The 10,140-nt window shown below is 42.3% G+C and overlaps 1 protein-coding gene across 1 annotated transcript in view; it reads right to left on the reverse strand.

Annotated features, from left to right (window-relative positions):
* The window catches only part of WASF2 (WASP family member 2), a 70,255-nt gene extending 60,363 nt beyond the window's left edge, over positions 1 to 9,892 (reverse strand). The window contains exon 1 of the mRNA XM_073564001.1: positions 9,754 to 9,892. The gene's annotated coding sequence lies outside the window, so the exon portion shown is untranslated. The remainder of the gene's footprint in view (positions 1 to 9,753) is intronic.
* Positions 9,893 to 10,140: the final 248 nt, after the last annotated feature.

Consider the following 10,140-nt stretch of genomic DNA (forward strand, 5'->3'; position numbering starts at 1 on the left):
TCTGGGGGTATGATTTCTCCTGTTACCCTTGCAAAAATAAAAATTTGGGGGTGAAAAGATCATTTTTGTGGAAAAAAATTTTTTTATTTTCACGGCTCTACGTTATAAACTTCTGTGAAGCACTTGAAGGTTCAGAGTGCTCACAACACATCTAGATAAGTTCCTTAAGGGGTCTAGTTTCCAAAATTGAGTCACTTGTTGGGGGTTTCCACTGTTTAGGAACATTAGGGGCTCTCCGAACGCAACATGGCATCCGATCTCAATTACAGCCAATTCTGCGTTGAAAAAGTCAGACGGCGCTCCTTCCCTTGTGAGCTCTGCCGTGCACTGTTTTACCCCCACATATGGGGTATTCGCGTATTCAGGAGAAATTGCACAACAAATTTTGTGGTTTATTTTCTCTTTTACCACTTGTGAAAATAAAAAAATTTGGTTCTGAAGTAAATTTTTTGCAAAAAAAAGTTAAATGGTCATTTTTTCCTTCCACATTGCTTTAGTTCCTGTGAAGCACTTGAAGGGTTAATAAACTTCTTGAATGTGGTTTTGAGCACCTTGAGGGGTTTAGTTTTTAGAATGGTGTCACTTTTTGATATTTTCCATAATGTACACCCCTCAAAATGACTTTAAATATGATGTTGCTTCCCTGCATGGCTGCTTGGTCTGCTCGGTCGCTCTCTGTATTCTGTGCCCCTGCACTCTGCCCTGTTGTGACTCTCTGCACACGCTCTGTGCTGTACTCTGTCTCTTGTCCCGTGTCATGTCTCGTGCTGTCCTTCGTGCCGTGTTTGTCCTTGTTATCCTTAGACTTGTAGTACTTCCTCTGTTCTCTGCCTTAGCCTGTTTCGCCATGTCTTACCTAAGCTCTTCTTTGCCTTGTTGTTCGTCCTATGTTATGTCTAGTCTCAAGGCTCTGCCTTGACCCGGCTCTGGCCTACGCTCCGCTGCTAGACTCTGTCTATGGTGCTCTCTAGCACACTCCCTGACTAGTCTCAAGGCTCTGCCTTGACCCGGGCTCTGGGCTTCGGCCTACGTTCCGCTGCTAGCTCTGTACTCTGCTTTATGTCTCTGCTATGGTGCTCTCTAGCACACTCCCTGACTAGTCTCAAGGCTTTGCCTTGACCCGGCTCTGGGCTTCGGCCTACGCTCCACTGCTAGTTCAATGTCTCTGTACCTGGCTCTGGGCTCTAGCATACGCTCCGCTTCTCTTGTACCCGGCTCTGTGCTACTGCCTACGTTCCACTCTCTGTCCTGAACCCTGACCCTGGCGTGCCCTCTGCACACGCAGGACCTTGTCTTGAACCCTGTGTCTTGCCTCCATTTTTCGTGCGCCCTTGCACCTCTCGTTCTAGGCTTTGCCGTGCCGTCTTGCACGGGTCTCTGTCCTGTACCTTTGCCTAGCCCTGCCTTGTGGCTGCGTGCCCTCTTGCACGCGCCTGGTCATCCCGTGCCCGCCTGTTTGTGCCTCAGCCGTGCCGCTTTAGTCATGCCCGCCTGTCTGTCCCTCAGCCGTGCTCGCCGTCCAGTGCTATTGTGGTTTCCACCTGTCTGTGCCTCAGCCGTGCCGCCTCTAGTCATGCCCGCCTGTCTGTGCCTCCAGTCAGTACTGCCTGCCGGTGCCCCAGTCGTGTTTACCGTGCTCCCTTGCACTCACGCTGTTTCTCGCACTGTGCGTTTTCGTGCTACTCTTGCACAAGTCTTTTGCTATCCTTGCTCTGTCCTGAACCTTGTCTTGCTTGTACCTTGCTCTGTGCTCTGCTCTTTTGTCTTGAACCCTGACCCTGGCGTGCCCATCTGTCCTGAACTTCAAAGCCCAACGTGTTCTCTAGCACGTGTGGGACCTGCCGCTAACCATGTACCCTTGCGTGCCTCCTAGCACGGCCTAGACCATTCTTTGTACCGTGCCCCTGGCGTGCCTCTAGCACGCGCAGGACCTTGAATCTTGAATCCTGGCGGCTTTCTTAGCGCGCCCAGGACCTTGGACCTGCAACCCTGGCATGTCTCCTATACATGCACCATGCCTAGTGTGTTGAACCCTGCCTTGCACCTTGCCCTGGACCCTGGTGTGCCCCTAGCACGCACCCTGCCTTGAACTTAGCCTTGGACCCTGGCGTGTTCCCTAACAAGCACCATGTCTTGAACACTGTCATGCCTCCTTGCCTGAACCCTGGTTTGCTTGCCGGATGCCCGGATCCTGCCGAACGCCATCAGAGCTCCAGAAACTGATGACCCTGTTGATCGTTGCCTGCTGTCCAGAGTCCGACGTCATCGTGCCTTTGCCTGTACCCAGGCATGCCATCTAGCATGTACCATGCCATGGACCTTGGCGTGCCCTCACACGCACCTTGCTGTGTTTTCACGTCTTGCACCTGATGTTACCCTGAAGTATTCCTTAATGAGGATACCTTGAACTCACATCTAGTCTTGTCTTGTTTCCTGCACGTCCCTTGTCATCAGACACTCACATTGTGTCTTCCTTGAGCCGGCCGTCTGGTTCCAGCAGTCGTGGTGGCTCACCCCCTTGGTCTTGCCCCTCACACTCCCTGTATAGGGGGTGGTTCCTCACAAGGTCAGCTCGCCCTTGGTGGGTGGGTGCCACGACCCAGAGGGTCCACAAAAGAAAAAGTCGACTCAGCTGAAGCTGATTCGTCACAGCCACCTTTTGCTTTGATTACTGCTTTGTACACTCTTGGCATTCTCTTGAGGAGCTTCAAGAGGTAGTCACCGGAAGTGGGGTTGGGATCATCAGTTGTGTTGTGCAGCAGTCTGGTGGATACACAGCTGATAGTCCTACTGAATAGACTGTTAGAATTTGTATTATGGCAAGAAACAAGCAGCTAAGTAAAGAAAAACGAGTGGCCATCATTACTTTAAGAAATGAAGGTCAGTCAGTCCGAAAAATTTGGTAAACTTTGAAAGTGTCCCCAAGTGCAGTGGCAAAAACCAACAAGCGTTACAAAGAAACTGGCTCACATGAGGACTGCCCCAGGAAAGGAAGACCAGGAGTCACTTCTGCTGCGGAGGATAACTTCATCCAAGTCACCAGCCTCAGAAATCGCAGGTTAACAGCAGCTCAGATTAGAGACCAGGTCAATGCCACACAGAGTTCTAGCAGCAGACACATCTCTACAACAACTGTTAAGAGGAGACTTTGTGCAGCAGGCCTTCATGGTAAAATAGCTGCTAGGAAACCACTGCTAAGGACAGGCAACAAGCAGCAGAGACTTGTTTGGGCTAAAGAACACAAGGAATGGACATTAGACCAGTGGAAATCTGTGCTTTAGTCTGATGAGTCCAAATTTGAGATCTTTGGCTCCAACCACTGTGTCTTTGTGCGACGCAGAAAAGGTGAACGGATGGACTCTACGTGCCTGGTTCCCACCGTGAAGCATGGAGGAGGAGGTGTGATGGTGTGGGAGTGCTTTGCTGGTGACACTGTTGGGGATGCATTCAAAATTGAAGGCATACTGAACCAGCATGGCTACCACAGCATCTTGCAGCGGCATGCTATTCCATCCAGTTTGCGTTTAGTCGAACCATCATTTATTTTTCAACAGGACAATGACCCCAAACACCTCCAGGCTGTGTAAGGGCTATTTGACCAAGAAGGAGAGTGATGGGGTGCTACGCCAGATGACCTGGCCTCCACAGTCACCAGTCCTGAACCCAATCGAGATGGTATGGGGTGAGCTGGACCGCAGAGTGAAGGCAAAAGGGCTAACAAGTGCCAAGCATCTCTGGGAACTCCTTCAAGACTGTTGGAAGACCATTTCCGGTGACTACCTCTTGAAGCTCATCAAAAGAATGCCAAGAGTGTGCAAAGCAGTAATCAAAGCAAAAGGTAGATACTTTAAAGAACCTAGAATATAAGACATATTTTCAGTTGTTTCACACTTTTTTGTTAATTATAAAATTCCACATGTGTTAATTCATAGTTAGTGCCTTAAGAATGAATGTACAATTTTGATAATCATGAAAATAAAGAAAACTCTTTGAATGAGAAGGTGTGTCCAAACTTTTGGTCTGTACTGTATATTATACACAGTACATAGATACTTCGTCACCAGACGTTTATTACATGTCACCTGCTATGTTTCCTGCTCTCTATAATATAAATTATACACAGTACATACAGTGCCTTGCGAAAGTATTCAGCCCCCCTGGAACTTTTCAACCTTTTCCCACATATCATGCTTCAAACATAAAGATACCAAATGTCAATTTTTGGTGAAGAATCAACAACAAGTGGGACAAAATTGTGAAGTTGAATGAAATTTATTGGTTATTTAAACTTTTTGTGGAAATTCAAAAACTGAAAAGTGGGGCGTGCAATATTATTCGGCCCCTTTAACTAAATACTTTGTTGCGCCACCTTTTGCTACGATTAAGCTACGTGCACACGCTGCGGAATGGGGTGCGGATTTGGCTGCGCGGATTTTGTAAAATCTGCAGCTCAAAAGACCTGCGGCTTTACCTGCGGATTGCTCTGCGGTTTTTCATCTCCACAATGGAGGAGATGGCAAACCGCAGCGGAATCCGCAGAAAGAATTGACATGTCAATTCTTTCTGCGGTTTCAAAACCGCGGAAAAATCCGCACCGTCTGCACTGCGGTTTTTATTCCAATAGGGAATAAATGGTACTGTACACCGCAGCAAAAACTGCTGCGGACCCGCAGCGGCCAAATCCGCTGCGGAACCGCAGCAGAATCCGCAACGTGTGCACACACCCATACAGCTGCAAGTCGCTTGGGGTATGTCTCTATCAGTTTTGTACATCGAGAGACTGAAATTCTTGTCCATTCTTCCTTGGCAAACAGCTCGAGCTCAGTGAGGTTTGATGGAGATCGTTTGTGAACAACAGTTTTCAGCTCTTTCCACAGATTCTCGATTGGATTCAGGTCTGGACTTTGACTTGGCCACTCTAACACCTGGATACGTTTATTTGTGAACAATTCCATTGTAGATTTTGCTTTATGTTTGGGATCATTGTCTTGTTGGAAGACAAATCTCAATCCCAATCTTAGGTCTTTTGCAGACTCCAACTGGTTTTCTTCAAGAATGGGCCTGTATTTGGCTCCATCCATCTTCCCATCAATTATAACCATCTTCTCTGTCCCTGCTGAAGAAAAGCAGGCCCAAACCATGATGCTGCCACCACCATGTTTGACAGTGGGGATGGTGTGTTCAGGGTAATGAGCTGTGTTTTCTTTGCGCCAAACTTATCATTTGGCATTGTTGCCAAAAAGTTCTATTTTGGTTTCATCTGACCAGAGCACCTTCTTCCACATGTTTGGTGTGTCTCCCAGGTGGCTTGTTGCAAACTTTAACCCCTTCACTACCAAGGGTGGTTTGCACGTTAACTACCGGGCCAATTTTTACAATTCTGACCACTGTACCTTTATGAGGTAATAACTCTGAAACGCTTCAATGGATCCCGGTGATTCTGACATTGTTTTCTCGTGACATATTGTACTTCATGTTAGTGGTAAAATTTCATTCATATAACTTGCGTTTATTTGTGAGAAAAACGGAAATTTGGCGAAAATTTTGAAAATTCCGCAATTTTCCAACTTTGAATTTTTATGCCCTTAAATCACAGAGATATGGCACACAAAAAAGTTAATAAGTAACATTTGCCACATGTTTACTTTACATCAGCACAATTTTGGAACCAAAATTTTTATTTGTTAGTAAGATATAAGGGTTAAAAGTTGACCAGCGATCTCTCATTTTTGCAACACCATTTTATTTTTACGGACCACATCACATTTGAAGCCACTTTGAGGGGTCTATATGACAGAAAATACCCAAAAGTGACACCATTCTAAAAACTGCACCCCTTAAGGTGCTTAAAACCACATTCAAGGAGTTTATTAACCCTTCAGGTGCGTCACAGGAATTTTTTGAATATTTAAAAAAATAATACATATTATACACAGTACATAGATACTATGTCACCAGATGTTTATTACATGTCACCTGCTAGATTTCCTGCGCTCTATAATAAATATTATACACAGTACATAGATACTATGTCACCAGATGTTTATTACATGTCACCTGCTAGATTTCCTGAGCTCTATAATACATATTATACACAGTACATAGATACTATGCCACCAGATGTTTATTACATGTCACCTGCTAGATTTCCTGCGCTCTATAATACATATTATACACAGTACATAGATACTATGTCACCAGATGTTTAATACATGTCACCTGCTAGATTTCCTGCGCTCTATAATACATATTATACACAGTACATAGATACTATGTCACCAGATGTTTAATACATGTCACCTGCTAGATTTCCTGCGCTCTATAATACATATTATACACAGTACATAGATACTATGTCACCAGATGTTTATTACATGCCACCTGCTAGATTTCCTGCGCTCTATAATAAATATTATACACAGTACATAGATACTATGTCACCAGATGTTTAATACATGTCACCTGCTAGATTTCCTGCGCTCTATAATACATATTATACACAGTACATAGATACTATGTCACCAGATGTTTATTACATGTCACCTGCTAGATTTCCTGCTCTCTATAATACATATTATACACAGTACATAGATACTATGTCACCAGATATTTATTACATGTCACCTGCTAGGTTTCCTGCTCTCTATAATATATATTATACACAGTACATAGATACTATGTCACCTGCTAGATTTCCTGCGCTCTATAATACATATTATACACAGTACATATATACTATGTCACCAGATGATTATTACATGTCACCTGCTAGATTTCCTGCTCTCTAGAACACATATTATACACAGTACATAGGTACTATGTCACCAGATGTTTATTACATGTCACCTGCTAGATTTCCTGCTCTCTATAATACATATTATACACAGTACATAGATACTATGTCACCAGATGTTTATTACATGTCACCTGCTAGATTTCCTGCGCTCTATAATAAATATTATACACAGTACATAGATACTATGTCACCAGATGTTTATTACATGTCACCTGCTAGATTTCCTGCGCTCTATAATACATATTATACACAGTACATAGATACTATGTCACCAGATGTTTAATACATGTCACCTGCTAGATTTCCTGCGCTCTATAATACATATTATACACAGTACATAGATACTATGTCACCAGATGTTTATTACATGCCACCTGCTAGATTTCCTGCGCTCTATAATAAATATTATACACAGTACATAGATACTATGTCACCAGATGTTTAATACATGTCACCTGCTAGATTTCCTGCGCTCTATAATAAATATTATACACAGTACATAGATACTATGTCACCAGATGTTTATTACATGCCACCTGCTAGATTTCCTGCGCTCTATAATACATATTATACACAGTACATAGATACTATGTCACCTGCTAGATTTCCTGCTCTCTATAATAAATATTATACAAAGTACATAGATACTATGTCACCAGATGTTTATTACATGTCACCTGCTAGATTTCCTGCGCTCTATAATACATATTATACACAGTACATAGATACTATGTCACCTGCTAGATTTCCTGCTCTCTATAATAAATATTATGCACAGTACATAGATACTATGTCACCAGATGTTTATTACATGTCACCTGCTAGATTTCCTGCGCTCTATAATAAATATTATACACAGTACATAGATACTATGTCACCAGATGTTTATTACATGTCACCTGCTAGATTTCCTGCTCTCTATAATACATATTATATGTCACCAGATGTTTATTACATGCCACCTGCTAGATTTCCTGCGCTCTATAATACATATTATACACAGTACATAGATACTATGTCACCTGCTAGATTTCCTGCTCTCTATAATACATATTATATGTCACCAGATGTTTATTACATGCCACCTGCTAGATTTCCTGCGCTCTATAATACATATTATACACAGTACATAGATACTATGTCACCTGCTAGATTTCCTGCTCTCTATAATAAATATTATACACAGTACATAGATACTATGTCACCAGATGTTTATTACATGCCACCTGCTAGATTTCCTGCGCTCTATAATACATATTATACACAGTACATAGATACTATGTCACCAGATGTTTATTACATGCCACCTGCTAGATTTCCTGCGCTCTATAATAAATATTATACACAGTACATAGATACTATGTCACCAGATGTTTAATACATGTCACCTGCTAGATTTCCTGCTCTCAATAATAAATATTATACACAGTACATAGATACTATGTCACCAGATGTTTATTACATGCCACCTGCTAGATTTCCTGCGCTCTATAATAAATATTATACACAGTACATAGATACTATGTCACCAGATGTTTAATACATGTCACCTGCTAGATTTCCTGCGCTCTATAATAAATATTATACACAGTACATAGATACTATGTCACCAGATGTTTATTACATGCCACCTGCTAGATTTCCTGCTCTCTATAATACATATTATACACAGTACATAGATACTATGTCACCAGATGTTTATTACATGTCACCTGCTAGATTTCCTGCGCTCTATAATACATATTATACACAGTACATAGATACTATGTCACCAGATGTTTATTACATGTCACCTGCTAGAGTTCCTGCTCTCGATAATAAATATTATACACAGTACATAGATACTATGTCACCAGATGTTTATTACATGCCACCTGCTAGATTTCCTGAACTCTATAATACATATTATACACAGTATATAGATACTATGTCACCAGATGTTTATTACATGCCACCTGCTAGATTTCCTGCTCTCTATAATACATATTATACACAGTACATAGATACTATGTCACCAGATGTTTATTACATGTCACCTGCTAGATTTCCTGCTCTCTATAATACATATTATACACAGTACATAGATACTATGTCACCAGATGTTTATTACATGCCACCTGCTAGATTTCCTGCGCTCTATAATACATATTATACACAGTACATAGATACTATGTCACCAGATGTTTATTACATGCCACCTGCTAGATTTCCTGCTCTCTATAATACATATTATATGTCACCAGATGTTTATTACATGCCACCTGCTAGGTTTTCTGCTCTCTATAATACATATTATACACAGTACATAGATACTATGTCACCAGATGTTTATTACATGTCACCTGCTAGATTTCCTGCTCTCTATAATACATATTATATGTCACCAGATGTTTATTACATGCCACCTGCTAGATTTCCTGCACTCTATAATACATATTATACACAGTACATAGATACTATGTCACCAGATGTTTATTACATGTCACCTGCTAGATTTCCTGCGCTCTATAATACATATTATACACAGTACATAGATACTATGTCACCAGATGTTTATTACATGTCACCTGCTAGATTTCCTGCTCTCTATAATACATATTATACACAGTACATAGATACTATGTCACCAGATGTTTATTACATGCCACCTGCTAGATTTCCTGCTCTCTATAATACATATTATATGTCACCAGATGTTTATTACATGCCACCTGCTAGGTTTCCTGCTAGCCTCCAGATTATTATGATTAGACCTTGCCATATTCCCAGCTTGCTGACTGGCACACAAGTTGACTATGGTTACAATGTTGGTAGAGGGGTTGACACAGTTGTTAAGTCTCAGCATGTCAGTAGTTAATAACTTTTCCACTCCTAGCTCCGGTCTAATCCCATGTAATAGTCGGTAGAGCCATAAATTAACTGTTGCCGCGAACATAACTACCCCCGCCTTGCCTCACCTCAACCCCGGGGTGTTCGCTCCTTTCACCGGGGAACCAGTGAACCACAAGACAAGCAGCTAGGAGGACACCGCCCCACCAGAACCCTCCCAAGTAGCACTGTGATTGGCTAGGGTAATAAACTCTAGCCTGTTGATTGGCTGCGTCTTTCTGATCTTTGCCTGTGATTGGTACAGAATACTTCCGTTATGTTTCTGATTGGCTCGTTGCTGCTTCCTGCTCGACATTGATTGGTGATTATTGATAATGTCCTGGGTACGTTTCCAGTTACATGATAGACGCGTCACCTTTAGGTGCCCGATATACTATGTGAGACGCCATGTTTCCGAAGACGAGAATGTTCTTGGTCGCGTAATAAGAACTGTGATCCAATGACCTCCCGACCCG

The sequence above is a fragment of the Dendrobates tinctorius genome, unplaced genomic scaffold, assembly GCF_039654945.1.
Source record: "Dendrobates tinctorius isolate UK_male_01 unplaced genomic scaffold, ASM3965494v1 ptg000015l, whole genome shotgun sequence".
In the NCBI taxonomy this organism is placed as follows: Eukaryota; Metazoa; Chordata; class Amphibia; order Anura; family Dendrobatidae; genus Dendrobates; species Dendrobates tinctorius.